Source organism: Herpailurus yagouaroundi, unplaced genomic scaffold (assembly GCF_014898765.1).
Source record: "Herpailurus yagouaroundi ecotype Mexico unplaced genomic scaffold, PumYag 215, whole genome shotgun sequence".
Taxonomy (NCBI): domain Eukaryota; kingdom Metazoa; phylum Chordata; class Mammalia; order Carnivora; family Felidae; genus Herpailurus; species Herpailurus yagouaroundi.
The window spans coordinates 6,465,807-6,491,892 of NW_024412446.1; the positions used below are offsets into that span (position 1 = coordinate 6,465,807).

At 46.7% G+C, this 26,086-nt stretch overlaps 1 long non-coding RNA gene across 2 annotated transcripts; it reads left to right on the forward strand.

The window, feature by feature from the left end:
* The first annotated feature begins 176 nt into the window (after positions 1 to 176).
* On the forward strand, positions 177 to 25,892 carry LOC121017196 (uncharacterized). 2 transcript variants are annotated; one of them, XR_005784659.1, is made up of 2 exons: positions 177 to 898; positions 25,500 to 25,892. It is a non-coding gene; the product is annotated as an uncharacterized LOC121017196 (long non-coding RNA). The 2 variants fall into 2 exon arrangements; XR_005784658.1 differs by lacking the exon at positions 25,500 to 25,892 and adding an exon at positions 5,148 to 5,629.
* The last annotated feature ends 194 nt before the right edge of the window (positions 25,893 to 26,086 follow it).

Consider the following 26,086-nt stretch of genomic DNA (forward strand, 5'->3'; position numbering starts at 1 on the left):
TGTTTCGAGTGTGTTCCTCACATGCCAGCTCTAAAAGTCAAAGCGGCATCCATGTCACAACCACCGGTGTCCAGAGCCCTGACTGCAATTACATCTCCCTCGCTGCGAGACTTTGGCCAAGTGCCTTTTTGGCCTCCGTTTTCTCATCTGTGAAGGAATTTCTGGCCTCTGTTTCCTTGTCTGTGAAGAGTGAAGTCATGACATCTGTCTCTGGAGTGATTGTCAGGATCAAATGAGAAGAAACCCCTGTGTGGCTGTGTCCAGGTGCCAGAGATGGTGGTTTCTGCTTGAGCTGAGCTTGACGGTGGGGAGGGACCTCACCAGAAAGAAGTGAGGCGGTTGCAGGGGAGGGGATCAGCTGAGTCTTAGAGAGCAATGCTGGCCAGAGTCCAGAGAAGGGCAGGGCTGCCCAACCACTTACCCCACAGGAGCGAGTTCCCAAAGCACTTCCTGTCTTGGAGCTCCTGCTCTTGGACTCATTATTTTTAAAGCTTTTTGGGGTCCTTAACGCTTTCTTTTTTTTAAGTTTATTGATTTGTTTTGACAGAGAGAGAGAGCGCGCGCGCGCGCGCGCGCACGAGCACGAGCAGGGGAGGGGCAAAGAGAGAGAATCCCAAGCAGGTTCCATGCTGTCTGCGCAAGCCCAACGTGGGGCTCGATCTCACAAAAGAGTTTACTCCGGTCCCTCCCCCTAGAGGAGTTCCCAGGCCAGTGGAAGGTGCACCACAAATCCCAAATCACAATAATAAAAGTATGCAGCGGCATAAATCAGTTCAGAGGTTCCTCAAGAGGAAGTCAGAGGATTCTCAGCAGAGGAGCTGAATTTGAAGCAGGAAATGATGAAGAGAAGTCAGCAGGAGAACAGAGAGGAAGTGAAGAAGGGCTTTCTGTAGATAAGGTAGGTCATCTAATTACCCATGAATTGCAGTTAAATAGTATTCTATTGTGTGCATGTGTGTGTGTGTGTGCATTTGTTAAATGGAAATGTTTAGAATATACTATAAAAACTTATCCTGGCAACTGTTCGTTTTTAATTTGTCTGGATCCTCAAATAAGGGATGCGGCCCCAGGCCTCTTGACCTCTGGGAGACCTTGCAGGCACTCCTCATGGCTGACACAGTTTTGGGGGTGACAATGTGGGTAATGTCTAGGGGTTCTCAGGAAGGATGTCTTTTGGCCAAGTCCTCCCTCTAGTTCCAGACTCAGAACCCCAGCTGTGATGGTCTGGGGCACCAGGCTTTTCTAAGTGCATCAGAGAGCTAAACACAAACCAGGCTGGGGCATAAATCAGAAGGTTGTGCACAGACTGGCCACATGGCTCGTGTAGAGCTGCCCATTTCCAGTACAGGGGAAACGGGCAATGGAATTACTGAGCTGTGAGGGTTTGTGACTCAGTCTCCCCTTCCTTGGTGGTGCTCATATTCCCTATTGTCCTATGCTGACCAGGTAAACATGTCCTTTTTATAGATGTGTCAGTCGTGCTGATTAAGTGGCAATTGACTTCCATTTAGGGACTGCTCTGTGCTGGCCATTTTACAAATATGACCTCTCATCCTCGTTACAACTCAGAGAACTATTTGAGTTGGTGTCTTTCTGACTCCAAAGCCTCCACACCTTCTATTCTTTCTAGTTCACAGACCCATAACCCACAGGCTAGATATGGATATGGTTTTGAGTGATTCACGCAGTGTTCTTAAACAGCGCACATAGTGTATTTTGAATTTTGCATTTGTTGCTGACATTTCACAGTTGGAAGATTCACGTGAAAATCCAGATTTCTGGATTCTCTTGGAAACTCAGAGACTGTGGCAACATTCACGTGAGCATACACCGGGTAATGCTAGGAGGGAACTGTGTGTTTCAGTTCATCACCGCCCTGCCACTCACCTTCACTCAGAGGAAGGACTCCTGATCCTGGAAGTCATGGAGCTTGGGGCCCCTTTAGGGGCCCTGCTGTTGTCTGGGAATGGGATCCCAACGTTTCTATAGGTTCTATACTGAGGCTTTCTGAACATAGAGCAGATGGGACCACTGTGACGCAATGCCAAGCTGCTATTCTAAGGGTCTGAAAACATTCTGCTGCCTCCCATATTAGGTTGATTTAATTAGCTATAAGGCCACCTTAGGGTGGAGCCCACCACAATCTGGTATTGCTGTGGAGAGAGGGCGTGAAGCCAGAGAAGTCGGGAGGGACCAGATTATGCCCGTAAGGAGTTGAGTTCAGATCTTACTGAGTTTGAGGTGCCTGTGTGACATCGAGGGGGAGGGGGGCTCCCATGGGCAGCGGTACCCAGATTCATGAAGGGTAGGCCTGGGGGGCACCTGCATTTGTGTGATGTAACCATGGGAGTGCACAGACCTTCCAGAGAGGACCCAAGTGACAGAGAGCCCCTGTCAGTGGGGAACACTGGACAGAGGAAGAAGAGGGAGGAGGAGGAGAAGCCGAAGAGAGTGTTGAAGAAGCCAAGAGAAGAGAATTCGTAGTCAAGAGTGGTGATGTGCTGGTTACTAAACAGACGTCTAGGGAAGTGTCAGCAATTAGGGGGTCAGTGCTGGGCACGCTGGAAGTTCTAGAAACTTCCAGGGAAGGGAAGGAAATCAGATCACAATGGGCTAAGTATCAACTGGACGTTTAAGACAGAGGAACAAAGCGGAGGTGCCCCTTGAGAAGCTCACCCTTAGAGAATGTAACAAGCAAGATACAGCGCGCTCCGGCGTGAGGTCAGCTCCTCTCTCAAAGGCGCAGCTAAGGAGCCTCAGGGAGGGACAGGCAGGCCTCATCTCAGTGACATCTCAATGTGATCTCAGAGAAGCATAGCTGAGGCTGAAACCTAGCCAGGGGGAGCGAGAAAGCGAAAAATGCATCCCTAGCTGATTACATGGATGACAGCAGCAGATGCCTTCTCGAATTCTCCACGGCATTAACCTGTCCAGGCAGCCAGCTGCCCGCCAGGGTCTGCACACGGACCCTTTCCTACTTATGCTCCAACCCTCCTGGGTCACCGGTCTAACCTGGGTCAACCGGTCACCCGGCTAAGCCGGGACACCTTCACAGCCCTGCCAAACCAATACTTCAGGCTGTCCCACGGTACCTTCCCCACTTTTAGCTTTTCTATGTGCTTATTTTGACATTTGCTTGGCATTTGCTCTTGTTCTGTAAGACTGGCTCAGAAAAGGGAAAACACAGGGCTAACCCCAGTGCCGTGTGCTTTGGATAAAGATGGAGATACTGGAAAGGCATTTTGGGCCACAGGTGAGTGCTCATTGCCCTGAGGGTGAGTGAGGGGTGCAAAGGCAAACTTAAAGAACATCTGTGAAGGGTGCCTGGGCGGCTCAGTCAGTTGAGCATCCGTCTCTTGATGTGGGCTCAGGTCATGATCTCAGGATCTTGAGATCAAGCCCTGAGTCAGGCTCCATGGAGCCTGCTGAAGATTCTCTGTTTCTTTCCCCCACAAACACACTCTCTTTCTCTCTCAAAACAAAACAAAGCAAAACAAAACACAAAAACAAAAACATGCGTGTGAAATGACGGGCCTGCCTTTCCAAGGGTGTGTCTGAAACATAACGAAATGGGATGTCTCTAAAAACGATGGATTAAGGATCAAAACACCCACCTGGATAAACCACTTCAGATGATTAATGCCAAAAGAGGGCTCTTGCAGGATTCCTCATTTTTTTCCCCGGCTTTGAGATATAATTGACATACAGCATTGTGTAAATTTAAGCTGTATGACATGATGATTTGATATATGGATATATTACAAAATGATTACCACAATAAGGTTAGTTAACACATCAGTCTCCTCACATAGTTACCTTTTGTGTGGGTACGGTGAGAACTTTCCAGATCTATTCTCTTAGCGACTTTCAAGTATATCATACAGTGTTAACTATAGTCACCACACTATACATTACATCCCAGAATTTACTATGTTTTTTAAAAGATTCCAATTTTAAGTAATCTCTCCATCCAACATGAGGCCAGAACTCGCAACCCCGAGACCAAGAGTCACATCCTCCACTGACCGAGCCAGGCAGGTGCCCCCGGAACTTATTCATCTTAAAAATACTTATTCATTGGCGTGCCTGGGTGGCTCAGGCAGTTAAGCATCCGACTCTTGGTTTCGGCTCAGGTCATGATCTCACGGTTCGTGAGTTCAAGCCCTGCATTGGGCTCTGCGCTGACCGCGCGGAGCCTGCTTGGGATTCTCCTTCCCTCTCTGCCCTTCCTCTGTTAGCGCGCACACACTCTCAAAATAAATAAACATATAAAAAATACTTAATCATCTGGAAGTTTGTACCCTTTAACCACCCATTTCTCCCACGCCCCAGCCTTTGGCAACCACCAGTCTACTTTCTGTCCCTGTGAGTTTGGTTTTATAGATTCCACATATAGGTGAGATCATACAGTGTTTGTCTTTTCTCTGTTTGACTTATTTCGCTTAGCGTAATGTCCTCAAGGTCCATCCCTGTTGTCGCGAATGGCAGGATTTCCCTCCTATTTATGGATGATATTCCATAGCATATGAATACCACATCTTCTTCATCCATTTTTTAAAAAGTGTTTATTTTTTCTTTCTATAATTTATTTACTTTTTATAATTTACACCAAGTTAGCGCATGGTGCAACAATGATTTCAAGATGTTTATTTATCTATTTTTTGAGAGAGAGAGAGAGAGAATGCACAAGCAGGGGAGGGGCAGAGAGAGGGAGAGGGAAACAGAATCCAAATCAGGCTCCAGGCTCCAAGCTGTCAGCACAAAGCTCGACATGGGGCTCGAACCCACGAATCGTGAGATCATGGCCTGAGCTGAAGTTAGACACCTGGGCCACCTGGGCGCCCCTCTTCTTCATCCGTTTATCCATCGATGGACACTTAGCTTGCTTCCACATCTTGGCTATTGTAAACAATACTGCAGTGAACATAGGGGTACAGATATCTCTTTGAGACAGTGGTTTCATTTCTTCAGGCAGATACCCAGAAAGGGAGGACCTGTCAGGATTCCTAGTTCTTGACCTTGTTTGCAGCTGCAGTTTGTGATGGCTATTGCCAGTGTCTCCCCACGTCCCTCTCTTCCCGGGTCTCTTGGTGTCTTTAGAGCCTATCGAATGGACAGGTATAAACATGGGGCTTGTATATCCTCAGGGAGAGGAAGATGAGCTTCCCATAATCACAAGCAAATGATATCAGACCTTCTGAATGTTAACAACACTGAGCGAAAACCGTGACTTTCTCTTGAAACGTGTATCTGAATTTCCTTTCAGGTACGTACTTTGCGCGCTGTAATTCCTCTTGTTTGCAAAATGTATATTTGAGTCTCTTTTTAAGTCTACAGTTTCTTTATTTCCTCTGTTGTCAAAGTGTGCACTTGAATCGCTTCCCAAATATGTACTCTAAGTGCGTCCACCGAAAGTGCAAGGGGAGTGTAAGATCCCTCCCCGTGGATCTTACACCGATTTCTGGCAAGGTGGCTGTGGCGTGGAGAAATCGCGGGTGATTCCCGCGAGGGAGAGAGAACCTGAAAACGTGATATAGGCAGTCCAGCTTCTAGATAGTGGAATCTAACCCCACTTTTTCCTGTATCCATATTTTTTGAGAAAGTCATATTACCAAAAAAAAAAAAAAAATTAATAATGACAAAGAAATGTCAGTGACCCAAATGTATCAAGAATAATAACAGTAGCTAATGGTTCATGAGCATTTAGCATATGCCAAGCATAGAAAGAACTCATTCTAATAAAATTTTACAAGGTGGTTATCAACATCCCCATTTATAGAGGGGGAGACTGAGGCTTTTTGAGGTTCAGTGATTTACCAAAGATCCTGTGGCTTATGAAGGGTCAGAGTCAGGACTGGAACTTCATGTGTCTGATTCCAAAGCCAGACTTCTCAGCCCTGCCCTCAGCCTCCTCCCAGGTCTGTAAAGCTGTTGGTGACAGCCAGCTCATTAGAGAATCTGTTCTCAAGAGAAGAAATAAATATTCAATTTCCTCTTGGAAATTTTCAAGAAAAGCCACTAAAACCCACCCACATCAGACTCTCCAGCACTATCTTGTGCAAAATTTCTGTTGAAAAATCAGCATCAGCAAGGCTTTAAAATGAATTTTTCCCGGGGCACCTGGCTGGCTCGGTCAGTGGAGCGTGTGGCTCTTGATTTCAGGATTGTGAGTTCAAGCCCCACGTTGGGCATAGAGATTACTTAAAAATAAAATATAAGAGGCACCTGGGTGGCTCAGTTGCTTAAGCGTCTGACTTCAGTTCAGGTCATGATCTCACAGCCTGTGGGTTCGAGCCCCTCGTTGGGCTCTGTGCTGACAGCTCAGAGCCCAGAGCCTGCTTCGGATTCTGTGTCTCCCTCTCTCTCTGCCCCTCTCCCGCTTGTGCTCTACCTCTCTCTCTCAAAAATAAATATTTAAAAAATTTTTAAATAAAAATAAATAAAATTTAAAAAATAATTTTTCTCGTCTCTTAAGTGAGGTGAGAGAGTAAGAGTTGGGTGGTAAGAAATTACCCTAGGAACTTTAATTTTATGGCTACTTATATTTAATGTTACTATGTGATCTGTCTTTAACTTTTTTATGATTATGAAAATGTGCACACACGCACACACACAAAATAGAATGGTGCAACGAACCCCCATATACTCATAACTTCAACGATGATCAAATTTTGCCATAGATTCATCTATTTCTGTCCTTTGCTAAAGTATTTTAAAACAAATCCCAGACATTATGATATTCTGTCATTTCTAAAATATGTAGACATTTTCTCACATAAGCACCATGTTATTATCACCCCTTAAAATTGAACAGTTCTGGGCGACTGGGTGGCTCAGTCAGTTGAGCATCTGACCAGCTCAGGTCATGATCTCACGGTTTGTGGGTTGGAGCCCTGCATTGGGCTGTCTGACAGCTCAGAGCCTGGAGCCTGCTTTGAATTCTGTGTCTCCCCCAACCCTCTCTCTCTGCCCCTTCCCCACTCACTCTCTATCTCTCTGTCTCTCTGTCTCTCTCAAAAATAAATAAACATTAAAAAATTTAAAATTTAACAATTCTTTGACATGATCTAATACTGAGTATTCAATAATTGTTCCCAAGAAATGTCTTTTATAACAGCTGTGCTTGAATTCGACTTCAGATAAGCCCACACCATGCATTTTCGGGGCATGTTATGGCTCTTAAATCTCTTTTGTTCCGGAACAGTCTCTTCATTCCCCACCGTCCCCTGTGACTGCTTTTACTGAGTCGTACAAGAAAATACCCATAAACATTTACATAATAAATAGGGGTTTTATAGCACTTGTGGGTTCCAGGAACAGACTCCACCATATGACAGGTAAATCTATTTCCCACCTTTTGCATCCTTAACTGCCACAATGTGTGAGAAATAAGGCACTGCTTGTAGTGGGAAGATGTATCAACAGGAAAAAGTGGCCCAAAGTAGGCCCAAAAGTGGGAGAGATGTCCAGAAAACGGAGACCAAAGGGAGAGATGGAATTTGGTAACTTACCCACTCCAGGGCGAGAGGCGTTGAATCCAGTGGGTGTGAGCCTTCCCTTCACAAGCATCATCGATGCATCAGTGGACAGCAGTCCTCACAGCAAGTTGCTCGTGGTCATCATAAATAGCCTCGCAGTGTCCCCACACACCTATACCCATACCCACACTTCATTCTCCTTCTCCCTTGGTGACCTCTGATGACCCACCAGCCTCCAGGGTCCTTGACGAGTGGGTAGAGATGCCTGGTGAGTGACCCATGCACTCGGTCCCTCTGGGAAGATCTATTTAGGTTTTCTGAAGTTCGCTTTTCTTTTCTTTTCTTTTCTTTTTAACATCTTATTTGTCTTGAGAGAGAGAGAGGGAGAGACAGTGCATGCGTGAGCAGGGGAGGGGCAGAGAGAGGGAGACAGAGAATCCCAAGCAGGCTCCACACTGTCAGCACAGAGCCTGATGAGGAGCTCGATCCCACGAACCGTGAGATCATGACCTGACCTGAGATTAAGAGCCAGACGCTTGACCAGACGCTTGACCTACAGGTGCCTCTTAAGTTTGATTTTCTACTGGGAGTTAACGCATCGGTACTTGAAACTATGAAGCGGTCCCTTATGGGTTTCCTTACTGCGTGTCAGCCTCTGACAACCAGACGGTCTGGCTGTTCTGATAAAGTGGCACTTGGCTGCCCAAGGTTCTGTTGCCATGGCCAGGATGGCTCTTTGGAAGACCACCTGCCAATCCTCATCACTAAATGTCTTACCTGGTGGACAGGCCTTCTGTGACCTCATCTTTTCCTTTCCTCCCCTTATGCTGCCACCCCCGTAACCTTCCAACAATTCCTTCCCTGTCCCCACTGCCACTGCACCAGCCCAGACCCTTCCCTCCTCAGACTATTCCAACCAACTCCTGACTTGTCTCATGTATTCTAGTCTTGCTCAGCTTCCAGATCTTTTCCACAGTGATTTTCTTTCATGTCGATTTCATTTGGTTTCTTCCTTCTTTGAAACCTTCAGTGGTGGGGTGCCTGGGTGGCTCAGTCGGTTCAGCATCCGACTCTTGGTTTTGGCTCCGGTCATGACCTCACAGTTTGTGGATTCAAGCCCCACGCTGGGCTCCACACTGATAGCATGAAGCCTGCTTGGGATTCTGTCCCTCCCTCTCTCTCTGTCCCTCCCCTGCACACGTGTGCACGCCCTCTCTCTCACACACAATAAATAAATAAAATCTTAAAAAAAAAAAAAAAAAAAACCTTCAGTGGTTCCCTTGGCATGACATGACATCTAAGGCTTTTTCTGATCTGATGCCAACTCCCTCACACTCAGTCCCCACTCCATGAAAGACACCATGCCCGCTCCCCATACAGCCCTGGAACCAGCTACTGCCCTTGCCTAGAAGGCCCCACTCCCGTGCCCACCCCACCTGTCCATCTGCTGAAGTGACTCCTTCCTGCACATCTTTCTAGACTCACCTTAGATAGCCCCTCCTCCAAGAAGTCCACTCCCCATCCGGAGACGGCACTGCCCCCCCACAACCCCATCAGGGTACTAGACTGTTAGTTTTCCAAAGGAGAGTATGTCCTGCCTTACCTAGCAATGCCCAACAAGCCAGGAATTATTGTCAGAGGGCTGAAAAAGTGACATTTTAAGATTGCGTGCCCTCTTGGCTCCAGGCTTAACTCCTGGAGTTCACCTCCTTCCACTACTCCCTCCTTTGATGGGATTTCCAGATTCTTCCCCATAGTGGCTTTTCTCTTTTCTTTTCTTTACTTTTCTTTTCAAGTCCGTTCATTTTGAGAGAGAGAGAAAGCTCATGGGCAGAGCGCAAGCAAAGGAGGGACAGAGAGAGAGAGAGAGAGAGAGGGAGAGAGAATCCCAAACAGGCTCCACACTGTCAGCGTGGAGCCTGACACGGGGCTTGATCCCGTGAACCGCGATATCATGACCTAAGCCAAAACCATGACCTGAGTGGAAACCAAGAGTCAGATGCTTAACCAGCTGAGCCACCCAGGCGCTCCAAGTGGCCTGTCTTGCAGGGACAGAGCACTCTGCAGGAGCCACATGAGCATCATTTGGCTTGTCCAAATAAATGCCATCTTAAATGAAACCATAATTTGGAGGGAGAAAGGGCATTCTCACTGCCTTGCTGGCTTCTGCTGTGTTGTTCCTGAGAACCCCCCAACTCCCATCCCATGCTCTACTCCTGGGTCCATTTTTACCACCAGGCCCACATGCAGGTGGTTTGGGACCCTTGTCAGTCCCATACAAGTATCCCTTGCATGTGATGTCACCTTGTTCGATTCGGCCCATTTGTGTCACTTAGCATTCTCTAGTCTCAAGGAAAAAGAAATACATTCTGGCTATCTATTTTTTTTTTAATGTTTATTCATTTTTTGAGAGAGAGAGAGACAGAGAGAGATACAGAGTGCGAGTGGGGGAGGGGCAGAGAGAGAGGGAGACACAGAATCCGAAGCAGGCTCCAGGCTCTGAGTGGTCAGCCCAGAGCCCGATGTGAGGCTCGAACTCACTGACCACAAGATTATGACTTGAGCTGAAGTTGAACGCTTAACCGACTGAGCCACCCAGGTGCCCCTCTGGGTGCCTTTTTAAAATGAATTTGTTTGAAGTCCTTGGAAGGGAAACTCTCAGAATGAAAGGATGCTGAACAGCCAGGTCACAATTAGGACAAGACACAGGACAGCTCTGGGAATCCGGGCAGTAGGAATAATCAGACACCTTTTACAGGGCGTCACTGTAACCCATTTCTATCACTCTCAAGATTCCGCTTCCCAGGAAACCCACTGCTGGCCTGGCTGGGTCACATGCCAGCCCCCTGACAAGGAAGGAGGGAGGCGCCTTGACTCTTCCATGGCTGCACCCAGTGGGTGCAAGATGCTGTTATCAGAAGGTGAGTTAGGGGAAAACAATTATCTCCATGCTGCTGGCCTTTTGTTACAACTTGGGTAAATTCTAGAGATCGAGGAAGCCAGGATGGGGAAGATTCCGTGCAATGCTTAAAGGATACTTGGGTCAGGCTTCACCAGGGTCCACCCAAGTTTCTCTTCTGAGTAGCTTAACACCGTGGCAAGTGGTCCTGAGGGCAGCTGGGCAGCCGTGTGGCTCTAGGACACCAGTCTACTCAGAGCCAAGCCCACCAAGGGACAAGCTAGGACTTAAGGAGTGTGCCTGGGCTCAGTGCTCACCACTCCACGGTTAGCACCAGGAACCAGGCTTCAGTAGCATGACAGTTCCAATCTCCACAGCCTAGGAGGTTTTCCGGCTTAGCTGCCTCCTTCTTCCTTCTCTCAGCGGGTCCTGCTTCTAATGGATTTACTCTCCAGACCCGGTTCCAGCTGCTCTTGCCTGCTTCCTGGTGGCCATGCCTGGTATGACAATGCCCTCTGGTCTCAAAGAAAAAGTCCCCAACCATTTTGAAAGTGAGCCTAGCTGATGAGGCAAGCATACTTTCCCGAAAAAGAACTGTCAAGACAGAAGATTTTTTTTTTTGATGGATTGATTTGTGTAATGAATGACAGTCCTATAAAGGTACGAATGAACAATTACATCCAGCAAGCCACAGTTTAGTCACCTACAAACAAGAAGCGCGTGACACCAGGACTCTCCTGGAGCGTTGCAACTGTCAGAGAGACCAGCCCTCTTGGCTCCACGGGGCTTTATACGGGGGAGAATGGTGCACACATCGAAATGTTAACCTATCAACACGTCGCATGCTCTTCTACAGAAACTTCTTTCTCAGCACACACAGCTCGTTTCCCAGGCTTCCTTGATTGCACAACCCCTCTTCCCCGCTCCAGGCTTGACTGCCAGTATTTCTTCTCTAGATCCCATCAGCCTTTGATTCATCCCATCTCGTCGCCAGCCCCCCATGTATTAGGCATGTCCGGAAGGTGGGTTATACCTCATCCTCAAAGAGAAGAAAAAGAAGGAAGATGAGGAAGAAAAGCAGGAGTAGAAACAAATATGTCACCAAAGAGAATATTCAAATGCCTGATAAACATATGAATAATTGGACAACTTCATACGTCACCAAGGAAGCACACATTGAAGCCACAACGCAGCCTCACCACACCGGAATACTCAAAGGAAAAAGAAGATAAATATAGGGGCACCTGGGTGGCTCAGTTGTTGAGCGGCCGACTTCGGCGCAGGTCACAATCTCGCGGTCCGTGAGTTCGAGCCCCGCGTCGGGCTCTGTGCTGACAGCTCGGAGCCTGGAGCCTGTTTCGGATTCTGTGTCTCCCTCTCTCTGACCCTCCCCCGTTCATGTTCTGTCTCTCTCTGTCTCAAAAATAAATAAACGTTAAAAAAAAATTTTAAAAAAGAAGATAAATATCAAGTCTTGACTTGAGTAGCCAACCTCTCTGGAAACAACTCAAATGTTCATCAGTCGGACAGAGAAGTTGTGGGCATTCACACAAGTGAATATTAAATAGCAAGAACTACGAGGACCTGTGACAACGTAGTGTTGAGTGAAAGAAGTCAGATACCGTACATGGTCTACAAAGAGCCAGTAAAAAATCTATTAACTATTAGGCCACTGGTTACTCTTGGCAGGAAGATAGCGGGCGGTGGTAACTGGGAGGCAGTTTGAGGGCAACTGGGAGGAGCTGCTAACGTCCCTTGATGTGAGTGCTGCTTACGTGTGTTCACTCTGTGGCAAGGCATTCAGTTGTGCACCCTTTATGGATATTTGATCTCAAGGGAAAAACATTTAATTCTCTTTCCTCCATTACTCTGTACCTTTCAATTGCCCCGATGTGTCTCCATTTCTGCCTCCCAGACCCCTCCTCCCCCATTCTCCTTGACACCAGTCACCCACTCAGGGCCTTCTCTTTCCTCCCCTCTCTCTCTCTTTTTAAAATGTTGGTTTGTGGGGCGCCTGGGTGGCTCAGTCGGTTCAGGGTCCAAATTCAGCTCACGTCATGATTTCGTGGTTCGTGAGTTTGAGCCCCACATCGGGCTCTGTCCTGACAGCTTGGAGCCTGCCTCAGATTCTGTGTCTCTCTCTGTCTCTGCCCTCCCCTCCCACTCATGCCCTCTGTGTGTGTGTGTGTGTGTGTGTGTGTGTGTATGTATATGTATAATAAAAATATATATCCATAACAAATAAATAAAATAAATAAATAAACTAAGGAGGATTGGGTGAAAGCTGAGAAGTGTCAAATTTCCTCTGCTACTCTAAACCATTGGGGTAACTCTCCGGCACCCCAGCTGATGAATGGGATATTATTCTTTTTTTTAAATGTTTGTTTATTTTTGAGAGAGAGACAGCTTGGGGGAGGGGCAGGGAGAGAAGGAGACAGAGGATCTGAAGCGGGCTTGATGCTGTCAGCACAGAGCCTGATGCGGGGCTCAAACTCACAGACCGCGAGATCATGACCTGAGCTGAAGTCGGACACTTAACCGACTGAGCCACCCAGGCGCCCCTGATTCAATTTTCAATTATAATCACACTTGATTTGAGAGAGCAAAATCTTCCCAATATAGTTGTATTGTAGTTAAATTGTTCTCTAATAGGAAGCTGGTAGATAACATTCAAAATTGATGAATAAAATATGGGTGTATGGGGATACCTGGGTGGCTTTGGTTAAGCGTCTAAGTCTTGAACTCAGCTCAGGTCTTTTTTTTTTTTTTTTTTTTTTTTTAATATTTATTTTTGACAGAGACAGAGCAGAGGAGGAGCAGAGAGAGAGGGAGACACAGAATCTGAAGCAGGCTCCAGGCTCCGAGCTGTCAGCACAGAGCCCAACGCGGGGCTCCAACACACAGACTGTGAGATCATGACCTGAGCCAAAGTCAGGAGTTGGATGCTTAACCGGCTGAGCCACTCAGGCTGTCCTCAGCTCAGGTCTTGATCTCGGGGCTGTGAGTTCAAGCTCCACATTGGGCTCTGTGCTCGGTGTGGAGCCTACTTTAAAAAAAATTTTTTTGGGGGCGCCTGGGTGGCTCAGTCGGTTAAGCGGCAGACTTTGGCTCAGGTCATGATCTCGCGGTACGTGAGTTCGAGCCCCGCATCGGGCTCTGTGCTGACAGCTCGGAGCCTGGAGCCTGCTTTGGATTCTGTGTCTCCCTCTCTCTGACCCTCCCCCGTTCATGCTCTGTCTCTCCCTGTCTCAAAAGTAAATAAAAAACGTTAAAAAAAATTAAAAAAAAAAATTTTTTTTTAATCCATGTATGCATTCCATTTAGAAACAGGGATCATATAAATACCAAAACTAATGGCTAAAAGATTTGAAAATGTCAGATGCTGAGGAGGGATACTAGGAAAGTGAGAAGGAGTGGGGCCAGAAACCTCTATATTTTGTTTTTAGCCTTTCAGAATATTTGGCTATTTGAATGTGTTATTTTGTATTTTGCTATTGAGATGTGTTATTTTGATAAAATAAAAATTAACTTGGAAACTCTATTCAATCCTAAAGAAAGCAGGAAAACATAAAAATTAATCGTAGAAAAATCAAGAAAAGGGCGCCTGGCTGGCTCAGTCTGTAAGGCATGTGACTCTTGATCTCAGGGTTGAGAGCTTGAGCCCCATGTTGGGTGTGGAGATTACTTAAAATCTTAAAAAAATTTTTTTTAATGTTTATTTTTGACAGAGAGAGAGAGAGAGAGAGCGCGCGCGAGCATGAGCGGGGGAGGGGCAGAGAGGGGGAGACATAGAATCTGAAGCAGAATCCAGGCTCTGAGCTGTCAGCACAGAGCCTGACCTGGGGCTCGAACTCACAGACCGCGAGATCATGACCTGAGCCGAAGCCAGACGCTCAACCAACGGAGCCACCCAGGCACCCCTACTTAAAATCTTTAAAAAATAAAAATCAAGAAAAATGGAATTGCAAAAGTAATATGATAGGAATATTTCCAAGTGTATTTTAAAAATATGTTTGTATCTAATAACAGATTCAAAATATATGAAGAAAAAAATATATAAGGGGTACCTGGCTGGCTCCCTCAGTAGAGTATGTGACTCTTGATCTCGGGGTCATGAGTTCAAGCCCCATGTTGGGCATGCAGCCTACTTAAAATAAAAATAAATAGGGGTGCCTGGGTGGTTCGGGCTTGATTTCAGCTCAGGTTGGTGAGTTCAAGCCCCAAATCGGGCTCTGTGCTGACAGCAGGGAACCTGCTTCTCTCTCTCTGTGTCCCTCCCCACTCTCTATTAATTAATGAATTAATTAATTAAAATATGAAGAACTAAAGGTAGAAATAAATCCACAGCCATAGTTGGAGTTTTTCACCCTTCTCTCAGTAATTGATTAGAACAAGCAGTTACTAACAACGTGGATGGAACTGGAGGGAGCACGTAGGGCCCAAACTCAAGAACCACGAGATCATGACCTGAGACAAAGTCTGAGCCACCCAGGTGCCTCTAAAAAGATTTCTTTAATCTATACCCAGGGTTGGGCTCGAACCCACAACCCCGAGATCAAGAGTCAAATGCTCCACCGACTGAGCCAGACAGGTGCCCCAACTTATTATTTTTTTAATTTTTTTAAGTAATCCCTACACCCAACATGGGGCTCAAACGCACGACCTCAAGGGTAAGAGTAGCATATTCTGACTGAGCCAGCCAGGCATCAGAAGACCTTTTAAAACACATATGACAAAGCCAACATGGCCCTCCCAGGGAAATATATAAGTTTAAGTGCCTATGCTGGGAAGCAAACGGGCTTATACTAAGCTAGGTCTTAAACTAAGAAATTAGGAAAAGAACATTGAAAAACATCCAAAGGAAGGGAGAAATGCTTCCATCAGAGAACACAGAGTGATTGCACTGAATTGGAAGTGAAACTGTCCCCTGGACTTTGTGGGCTTTTATGCCACCAATTGATCAGGCAAAAGAAGGGATTTCAATGTTAGCTTAGACCATCGAATCTGTTTTCCAAGGAGAAATTGGTTGTGCAATGTGAGCAAAAAAGAACTGTCAGAATCCAGAGGAATTTCTGGGAGATGCCTCCTGATACTGCATGAAGGAGATCCTGGTAACTACTGCTCAGTGTTATTGGCGTAAACTGTCATGCCTGTGCCCAGGAATTGTGACAGCGTGCTCTGCTCGAGGAGTCTTCTGGTCTGGTTTGAGTCTTCTTACCAGTGGCAGAGCCTCTGAACCTGACCTCTGGCCGTCCCAGGGACTTATCAAAGGCCTTTAATGAATTATTTTCTGCTAAAACAACCTACTTAAGAACGTTGATACGCACTCAAAAGTTGTTGTTGTTGTTGTTTTTAATTACAAAAATAGGATCACCTTGCTTTGTTCATTTCATAGTAGACAGTGAACATTTTTCTATGTTCATTCATATGGGTCATTCTTTTTAATGGCTGCAAAGTATGTCATTGTATGATTACTTCATAATTTACCTATGTAATCATTAGTTCTTAAAAATGAAGTTTCAGGACGCCTGGGTGGCTCAGTCAGTTAAGCGTTCGACTTCAGCTCAGGTCATGATCTCCTGATTCGTGAGTTCAAGACCCGCATCGGGCTCTGTTCTGACAGCCCAGAGCCTGGAGCCTGCTTCAGATTCTGTGTCTCCCTCTCTTTCTTCCCCTCCCCTACTCTCGCTCTGTCTCTCTCTCTCTCAAAAATAAATAAACATTTTAAAAAACTGAAGTTTCAATGAATATCCTTGTACAAAAATGTTTGGACGCTTGAATAATTCTGTAGGATAGATTTCCTAGAAGGAATATTCTTGAGTTGAAGGGATTTGCATTTAAAATTTGGAAGGTTACTGCTACATTACTTCCACAGACAAGTTGTACAAGTTTATACTCCCACTCCTCACTCTTACAATTAAAACATTTTTCCAGGAAGGAAAAAAAAAAGAGGTTAGAGTGGGAGAGAGCCAAAGCATAAGAGACTCTTAAAAACAGAGAACAAACTGAGGGTTGATGGGGGGTGGGAGGGAGGGGAGGGTGGGTGATGGGTACTGAGGTGGGCACCTTTTGGGATGAGCACTGGGTGTTGTATGGAAACCAATGTGACAATAAACTTCATATATTGAAAAAAAAATTTTTTTTTCCAATCTGATGGGCAAATGGTGCTTTCTTTGACTATTTGCCTATTGCTGAAATTTCGTTTTTCATGTTTTTTGGTCATTTGCTTTGTTCTGCAAAGTGCTGGGTCTTTTTCTTAGTGATTTGTAGGAATTTAAAATACTTTTTAATTTTTTTTTTAATTTTGAGAGAGAGAGCACACATGCTCGTGCACAATCATGGGAGGGGCAGGGCGAGAGGAGAGAGAGAGAGAGAGAGAGAGAGAGAGAGAGAAAGAGAGAGAATCCCAAGCAGGATTTGTGCCGTCAGCACAGAGCCCAATGTAGGGCTCGAACTCATGAAGCGTGAGATCATGACCTGAGCCCAAACCAAGAGTTGGGTGCTTAACTGACTGAGCCACCCAGGCGCCTCACTAAAATACTTTTATGTAGCAACTGGTGTTTGTTATGGATGTTCCATATATTTTTCTTCATAGCCAGTCACGGTCTCTCCTTTGTTTCTAGTCTTTAGCCTTAGAGAATTTTTGTTAAGAATTTTTGTCTTGAGTTCAAGCCCTGTGTTTGGCTCTGCACTGGGCGTGAAGCCTACTTAAAAAAGAAAAAAAGACTGTATGTCATAGGCTAAAAATCGAGAATAAGATCAGACCAAGGAGGACTAAAGGTGGAATATAAAGATGTGACCACGAGACAACTTAAGAGCCACAAATGCCTACAGTCAGTGGCAACCCAAGTCCACAAATGGTCCAAAAACATTCACACCTTTGTCAGGGAGTCGTGCTTAGGGCTGGCATTGTGGGGCAAGACACCCCTCCCCAGTACTTACACTTTCCTGTTCGGTGGAGAGACTGCCTGTCCCCCCGCCTCCACCCCACCCCAGAGCTGCCCTGGGCGCGGAATTCTGTGGTGGCCCCTGCCTCTGGCCTGTGCCTCTGCAAAGTGACTCTGCGATCTGGGGTGACGGTGTGTCCCAGGAATCTCCCGATTCTTGCATGGGCCCCTGGAATACAAGCAGGTCACCTCTTGGAGGGAACACAACATGGAGACTTGGCCCTGGAGGAAGTGACCTCTGGGGTCCTGTCCCGCCCAGCACAGTGATGTTTGTCTGACAAGGCTGGCTCATCCTTTTTTTTTTTTTTTAAATATGTTTATTTATTTTTGAGAGAGAGAGAGGCAGAGTGTGAGAGGGGGAGGAACAGAGAGAGAGGGAGACACAGAATCCAAAGCAGGCTCCAGGCCCTGAGCTGTCAGCACAGAGCCTGATGCAGGGCTCTAACTCACAAACCACGAGATCGTGACCTGAGCCAAAGTCGGATGCTTAACTGACTGAGCCACCCAGGTGCCCCAAGGCTGGCTCATCCTACTTGGGTGGGCTAGTTGACTCTAATGGCAACCAAGGTCACAGGGGCCCCAGCAACAGGGCCAGTTTAAGGCCCTCCTAGGGCCAGGACTTCCTAATTTCTGCTGTCCCACTTGACATCCCTAGTAAGTAAGATGTGCATCCCACATTAAGCAAACTTTGCACATTGAATTGAATTGCCCTGACAGGTTACTTTGGGGGGCAACATATAATTAATTATTAAGTTGTTAATTTTTATTCTGCAATTTGATTTTTGTAAATTTTCTAGGGTTTTTATTTATTTTTGAGAGAGACAGAGACAGAGCATGAGTGGGGGAGGAGCAGAGAGAGAGGGAGACACAGCATCCAAAGCGGGCTCCAGGCTCCGAGCCGTCAGCACAAAGCCCCACGTGGGGCTCAAACCCATGAACCGCGAGATCATGATCTGAGCCGAAGTCAGATGCTTAACTGACTGAGCCACCCAGGCATCCCATGGATTATCTTTTTTTTTTTTTTTTTTTTTTTTAGTAGGCTCCACACCCAACATGGGACTTGAACTCATGACCCTGGGATCAAAAGTCAGATGCTCTACTGACTGAATCAGCTGGGTGCCCCAGGGCTTATGGATAGTTTATATTCAGCCAGGTGGCTGTGGGCCCTTTTGCTTTGCTCTACATTGCACCGCTCAAGCCTGTTGTCTAAAAACAGCCTATACAGAAGAGTCACCGGCAAATTGGGACAACTGGTCACCCTATAGGCCAGCCACCAGCTGTCACAATTTTTTCTTTCTCACTGGGTGCGATGATACTGAAAGGGCGGGCCTACGCCAGCCGACTCCATCTTGTTCTGTGTCCTTCACCTTGACCACACCTCCTCCCCTTGAGTAACCCCCCCTCACCTGCCTAACAGGACTCGGACCCTTCCCCAGGACCCTTCCCCAGCCAGTCGGCTGAGGCCATAGCCATTACCTCACCAACTGCCCCCAGGCCCCAATAAAACCTTTGTCCTTTTGAAACTCGCTCTCTTTCCCTGGTATCTCACCGCTGCGTCGGTGCAGGTAGGGGATTGAGCTCGAGCTAGCTCGAATAAAGGCTCTTTGCTTTTGCATCGGACTCGGCTCCCTAGTGGTCTTTGGGGATCACGAATTCTGGGCATAACAATACTTCATGGAATGCTGGTCAAATCCTCCCCCCGTCATTGGAATATATACATGTAGACACGCATTCTAACAGCACATTCTACCCACCATACACGCTAACATTTATAAATGCATTCACATAAGCACATACATTCCAGACAAATACAGACACACTATACTCACTGTGCATACATATATACATACACATATATATCACAGATCCCACATATATATAAATACATGCTATCTAAACATGTATAATAAAATACGTGTAAATACACACACCCCCCCCCCCAAACACAAGCGTGTACATTTAGGCCGTTGGGGAGATGGGGAAAAAAGCAAAGGTGACCAGTAAGTGGGCTCGTGTGGATGGAACCGGGATTGCAAAGGGAAGTGAGGCAGGTTACGGAGGAAGGACTTTGAATAGCAAATAACAAGAATGTTGCAATGCACGGAAAGAGCCCTGGACTTGGAGTTGGATAATCCTGAAATTAAATCGCGGCTCTGCCATTTACTAGAGGCGTGGCTAGAGCAACTGACCTAACTTCTCTGTGCTGCGTTTTTCCCATCTGTAAAATGGGATGTTATAAAGATGTAACTAAGTTCCAGAACACTGCAGGTGCTTAAGTCCCAACTGTTGTTATTATGAGGCGTATGGGGGGACTAAAGGTATCTGAAGGGAGCCCTGATCCCCAGGAAAGTGGTGTTTCGGGGCGGGGTGGGGGGACCTTCATAGAGATCATTATTTGCACCATCCCGTTCGAGACCAAGAAGTCAAGGCCCAAAGCAATTAAAATGGTTGGCCCTAGAACGGGGTGTGGAGGATGCTTGCACCGTAGGGGCATGTCCAGCAGATGTGAGCCACGTGAGCCAGGCCTGGGCCGGGCTGGGCACATGGGACCCAGCTGCTACCAGGAAGCCCTGATGGTCTGGACGGCCCAGTCGCAGCCCTCCTGAGCCGTCTGGCAGCATTCCTGAGGACTTTGACGCCTGGTTTGCATGTTATGCAAAGCAGGGCCATATTCTGGCCCCTTGCCATCATCGGTGGCACCCAATGTCTCCAATGGGCCTAAAACTTTACCCTTTCCACTGGGCATGGTGCCAACTCCCCTAGCTGCCTGTCAGTAGCAGAAAGGAGGGACTGCAGCCTTGGAGGAAAGGGCACTAAGCTGAGGAATCCAGTTGAAGGGTCTGGATTCGCGTCCTAACTTGGCTACTCACTAGCTGTGAGGTGTTGGGCCAGTCATTTCCCTTTTCTGAGGCCTGAGGTTTGCTCCTGTGCCCAATGATAATAATATAACCTCAAACAGCATGGTAGAAGTTAATATGAGATGTGAAAATCCGAGCTTGGGGCTCCTGGGTGGCTCAGTCAGTTAAGTGTTGGACTTTGGCTCAGGTCATGATCTCACGGTGTGTGGGTTCGAACCCTGCGTCGGGCTTTGTGCTGACAGCTCAGAGCCTGGAGCCTGCTTCGGATTCTGTGTCTCCGTCTCTGTCTGCTCCTTTCCTGCTTACACTCTGTCTCTCTCTCTCTCAAAAATAAATATTTAAAAAAGAAGGAAGGAAGGAAGGGAGGAAGGGAGGAAGGAAGGAAGGAAGGAAGGAAGGAAGGAGAAAGAAAAAAAGAGAAAAAGAAAGAAAGAAAGAAAGAAAGAAAGAAAATGCTAGGTAGATCTGGGCCCACAGAGGGGACTCATTAATGTCGGCTGAATATGTGGAGTAAAACTGATCAAGGAAGAGACCTGAGTTCCGGTGTGGGATGTGCTGGCTGTGTGCAAGCCATGGGCCTCAGTTTTCTCAGCATGAAATGAGAAAATTGGCCCAGATAATCTCCAGCATCCTTTCCAGCAGTTCTGTTCTTTGATCTGAAACGGTCAGGATGGATGTCTTCTTCTGATCCCTTAAGGGCACACATGTAGAGTGTGAATACGTCAAGGTTGGAGACAGACACAGAGGGCGGCCCCTCTTCGGGAGAGACCTGTATGCTTGGCAGATTACATGGTAAGGGGCTCTGCTTTGACATCTGCTTTGGCATCTGGGTGCTTGATAAGGGAAGCCAGTTGGTCTGTCTGGCCCGTACTGACTGCCAGCCATCACCGTCTTTCAGACCTCTGTTCCGAGAAGAGCGTGGGGCTACACACGGAACAAGAACCAGAGGTGGGCGAGTCGGATCCCTGCTCTGCTCCCCAGGCTCTCACAGTCTAGTGACACATGCCAGGCACAAATGGTACCACTAAAGGCACAGTTTATGCAGGAAACCAGAGCAGCCGATATATCCCAGAAGGAGTTCTGGGGACAATGATCAAGATGGGCCATGACATCTGGCAAGGGTGACAGGTGCGATCTGGTCTTTTGGGATGGGGAGAGTTTTTATGGAGTGGAAATGGGGGGTGGGGTGGGGGTGGGGAGGGGTGGGAGGCATATTCCAGAAGTTAAGTCTCTATTCTGCCCGGTGAGGGGTAGGGGTGTGCGGTGTCTGATGTCCTGAGAATGTTTAACCAGGCAGGGTGTGCACCACATCCTCATTGCCATCCTGCCATCCCCGTTTGAGAGCCCAGCAGGAAGCAGAGGCTCAAGAGGAAAGAGAGGAGGAAGGCAGTCTTTGCCTCAGGACCTCCCGTGTGCCGCATGTCCTCTCACATAAACTCCACACCAACACTTCCGGGCAGGTTTCTCTTGCACTCATTTTGCAGATGGGACAACTGAGACTCACCGAGACCGAGCACCAGTTGTACTGCTGGTGAGGGGGCAGAGCTGGGATTGGAAGTTGGGTCCAGAACGCACAGCCCCTCCTCCTACCCCATCCTCTTGGAAGCTGCTTTCTAGGGTTTGAAAAGCTGAGGATTCTTTCACAAGGAGGGAACACAGTTTCTCCCCCTGGAGGACCAATCAGGCCTCGCTCCTCTTCTGGGCAGCTTTCCAGTTGAGGTCCTAGTCAGAGAGTTCTATGATCCAAACAAACGCTGTGACCAGCTCTATTAACCTTATCGCCACTCCCCACCCAGGACAATCTGATTAAATACTGCTGTCACCAGTGAAAGGTCTTTTATAAAAAAAGTCTTCGCTTTCCACAAACACAGCCAACCCGCTTCCTCGCCAGCACACTCTCTACCTCCCAGCTTTCAAGGTCAGGACACAAGATGGGAGGGAAACTTTGTCATTGTCACAGCAGGGAAGAGGCTTGGTCAGCCAGAGCCCCGCTTAGATTTGTCAACAAGTAATGATCTCTTGAACAAATAAACTGAAGTTGAACCCTAAGGGAGTGTTGGTTCCTTGATTCTGAGACTCAAGGGACCCTGGAGAAGGATTGCATTCACCCAGTACTAGCCAAGAAATACTAGTGACTACCATTTGTTTGTTTTTTTTTTTAATTTTTTTTAACGTTTATTTATTTTTGGGACAGAGAGAGACAGAGCATGAACGGGGGAGGGGCAGAGAGAGAGGGAGACACAGAATCGGAAGCAGGCTCCAGGCTCTGAGCCATCAGCCCAGAGCCCGACGCAGGGCTCGAACTCACAGACCGCGAGATCGTGACCTGAGCTGAAGTCGGCCGCCCAACTGACTGAGCCACCCAGGCGCCCCTAGTGACTACCATTTGTTGAGTGCCCACCCCGCTTGGCCTGTTTGCACACAGTGTTTCTAGTTCTTCCAACAATCCAGCAAGGTAAGTTCAAGTGTTCTCTTCTGGCTACATTTCCACTTTCTTTTCTGCTTTATAGAGAGAGAACTAAAGCTCAGAGAGGGTTTTCTGTCCAAGGTCATGTAGGTACTAAGCTTACAAAGCCAGGATTCAAACCCAGGTCTGTTTGATTCAAAAACTGCCATGCTCCTGTGTGTTTGCTGAATGAACGAATGAATGAATAAATGAATGAATGTATACTGGATGGACAATGAATGGATGGGATCAGGTTCAGAGACCCAAAGATTGGAAGCTAGGATTAATCTTACCATCTCCTCCCAACTCTGTGGCCTCCTGAGATAGGTGAAATCAGGTTAAAATAAATGTCAAAACAAAGTTTAAATGAGAAAACAGGCCTCAAAAGAGCGGGGTATATGTATCTAAGGACACAATCAACAGAGTGAAAAGACAACCTATGGAATGGAAGAAAAATATTTGCAAACCATATATCTGATAAGGGGTTAATATCCAGAATAAGTAAAGGACTCCTACAACTCATCATCAACAAAACAGCAACAAAAACCAAATAACTTGATTCAAAATTGGGGAAAGGGTCAATAGACATTTCTCCAAAGAAAATGCACAAATGGCCAACAAGCATATGAAGAGTTGTTCAACATCACTAATCACTAGGGAAATGCAAATTAAAACTGCAAGGAGATATCACCTCATACCCATTAAGATAGCTGCTATTAAAAAAAAAAAAAAGCCCAGGGGCGCCTGGGTGGCACAGTCAGTTAAGCGTCCGACTTCAGCCAGGTCACGATCTCGCGGTCCGTGAGTTCGAGCCCCGCATCAGGCTCTGGGCTGATGGCTCGGACCCTGGAGCCTGTTTCCGATTCTGTGTCTCCCTCTCTCTCTGCTCCTCCCCCGTTCATGCTCTGTCTCTCTCTGTCCCAAAAATAAATAAACGTTGAAAAAAAAAATTAAAAAAAAAAAAACCCAAAAACAGAAAATAACAAGTGTTGGCGAGGATGTGGGGAAATTGGAACCCTTGTGCGCTATTGGTTGGAATGCAAAATGGTACGGCCACTAAGGAAAACAGCATAGAATTTCATCAAAAAACTAAGAACTAGAATTATCATATGACCCAGCAATCCCGTCTCTGGGTATACAGCTAAAAGAATTGAAATCAAGGTCTTGAAGTGATTTGTTTGTAGCAGCGTGATTCGCAATAGCCAAAAAAGTGGAAGCAACTCAAGTGTCCATGGATGAATGGACATATGCATATGCACACATATGCATACAATGGAATATTAGCCTTAAAAAGGAAGGGAGTTCTGACACATGGTATAACATAGATGAACCTAGAGAACATTCTGCTGAGTGAAATACGCCAGTCACAAAAAAACAAATACTGGGGCACCTGGGTGGCTCAGTCGGTTCAGCATTTGACTCTTGATCTTGGCTCAGGTCATGATCTCATGGTTCGTGAGACTGAGCCCCATGGCGGGCTCTGGGCTGACAGTGTGGAACCTTCCTGGGATTCTCCCTCTTCCTCTCTCTGCCCCTCGCCTGCTCATTCTCTTTCTCTCTCTCAAAATAAACAAGCAAGCAAATAAATAAATAAACAAATGAATAAATAGATAGGTGCTTGAAAAAAACCTGAAAAGACAAATTTCACTTGTCTTGATTTCATTTATATGAGGTGTCAAGAGAAGAACCATAATGGGTGCCTGGGTGGCTTCGTCCCTAGAGCATGTGACTCTTGACCTTGGAGTCATGAGTTGGAGCCCCATGTTGGGGGTGGAGCCTACTAAAAAAAAAAAAAAAAGAAGAAGAGTAGAACCCATAGAACCAGAAAGTAGAATGGTGGCTTCCAGGGCCTGGGGGAAGGGGAATTGGGAGTTAATGCTTAATGGGTGTGGAGTTTCAGTTTTGCAAGATGAAAAAGTTCTGGAGACTGGTTGCAAAACAATGTGATTACACTTAACAGTACTAGACTGTACACATAAAAATGACTAAGATGGTAACTTTATGTTATGTATATGATCTTACAATTTTTAAAAAGAGCTAGGCATGGAAACTTGGAAGACAAGGAGAAAGGCTTGCTGCTCAGTAATGCAGGGAGAAGGTTTGTGAGTTGACTATATCAAAATGAACCTCAGGTCTCTATTAGCATCAGAATATTCCCTAGATTCTTGCCTAGGCTCAGACTCCAGAGTAGATGGGCAGGGCCAAATCTAGAAGGGTTATTCCCTATCTCCTCGTCATAGTCCTGATGGTGGTGAAACCCTATTCACTTCTTTGCCTTGTTACCTGACCAATGGCCCCCTGTATCTTATCTAAAGATCCAGGGACCAGCTCCATAACATGATGGAAAGAGGGCTTGGTTCTCTGGCATGAAACTTATAAACTATAATATGAGCAGTCTATGCACCCATCCATCCATCTGTTTTTTTCAACCTGTATTTGTTGGGTATTAGCTCAAGAGGCTGAAGAGGTATATAGGTCTGTCATACAGACAGACCCTGCCCTCACAGAACTTGTAGTCTGGTGGGAGAGAATGAAATGCAGTGAGCCATGTGTTGTGCTAAGGTCTTCTAGAGCACTTAGCAGGGGGCCTGTTCCAGTTGGTGACGAATGTTCACAAGGGAAGTTCAGTCTTAGGCTGAGACTTGAAAAGTAAATAAGATTCAACCAGTAGCATGGGGAGGGGGAGGAAGGGAGAGTATGCTTAAGGGAAGCAAGAGCATAGGCACGTCCTGGAGATTTTAGTAGATGCAGGGCCAGGTGAGGATCTGGAAAGAGCTGAGGCAAAGAGGAAAGCAAGTGAGACGGGGAAACTTCAGGGACCCCATGAAAAACGGCTTTTATGGCTCCTTTTCCTTCTTCTATTCTTCCTAGGACCTACACCGCACCCCCCACCCCTTACACCTGCCTGATCGCCCAGATAATGTCTGTCCTTCTTCGAAAGGCCAAGGAGTGAATGATGTCTCTGGAGTCTCCCATGCAATAAATAACATCTAAGGAGTGACCTGGCGAGGTCATCACGAACGTTTTCCAAGACCACTGACTCGTCAAGACCCCTGGCTCCAGGGCACAAGTGACTTACAGAGGATACCCAAACACTCCTCTTTGTTCCTGAATTACTGAGGAGACAGGTGCATGGGATCACCATCCTCAACAAAAACCCCAGACCCCAAGCAAAGACAAGACTCACTCTCCTATCTTTCAGAGTCTCCCTGACACTCTATGCCTACACTTTCTCCATATCTTTAATAAACTGCTCCCACTTCTTCTTGGCTTATGTAGATTTCTATCCTGCCAGAAGCCAAGGACCTTCTTGGATGGTTGAGCAGGACCCGTTCTGCATCCTCAGATAAGCCAGCCTGTGTCACAGGGATGGGGTCTTGTAGGGTCACTTAAGCACCTTGTGAGCAGCCTGCAAAATGCTGTGAGGGGATATGAACATGTAGAAGATAAGATGAACA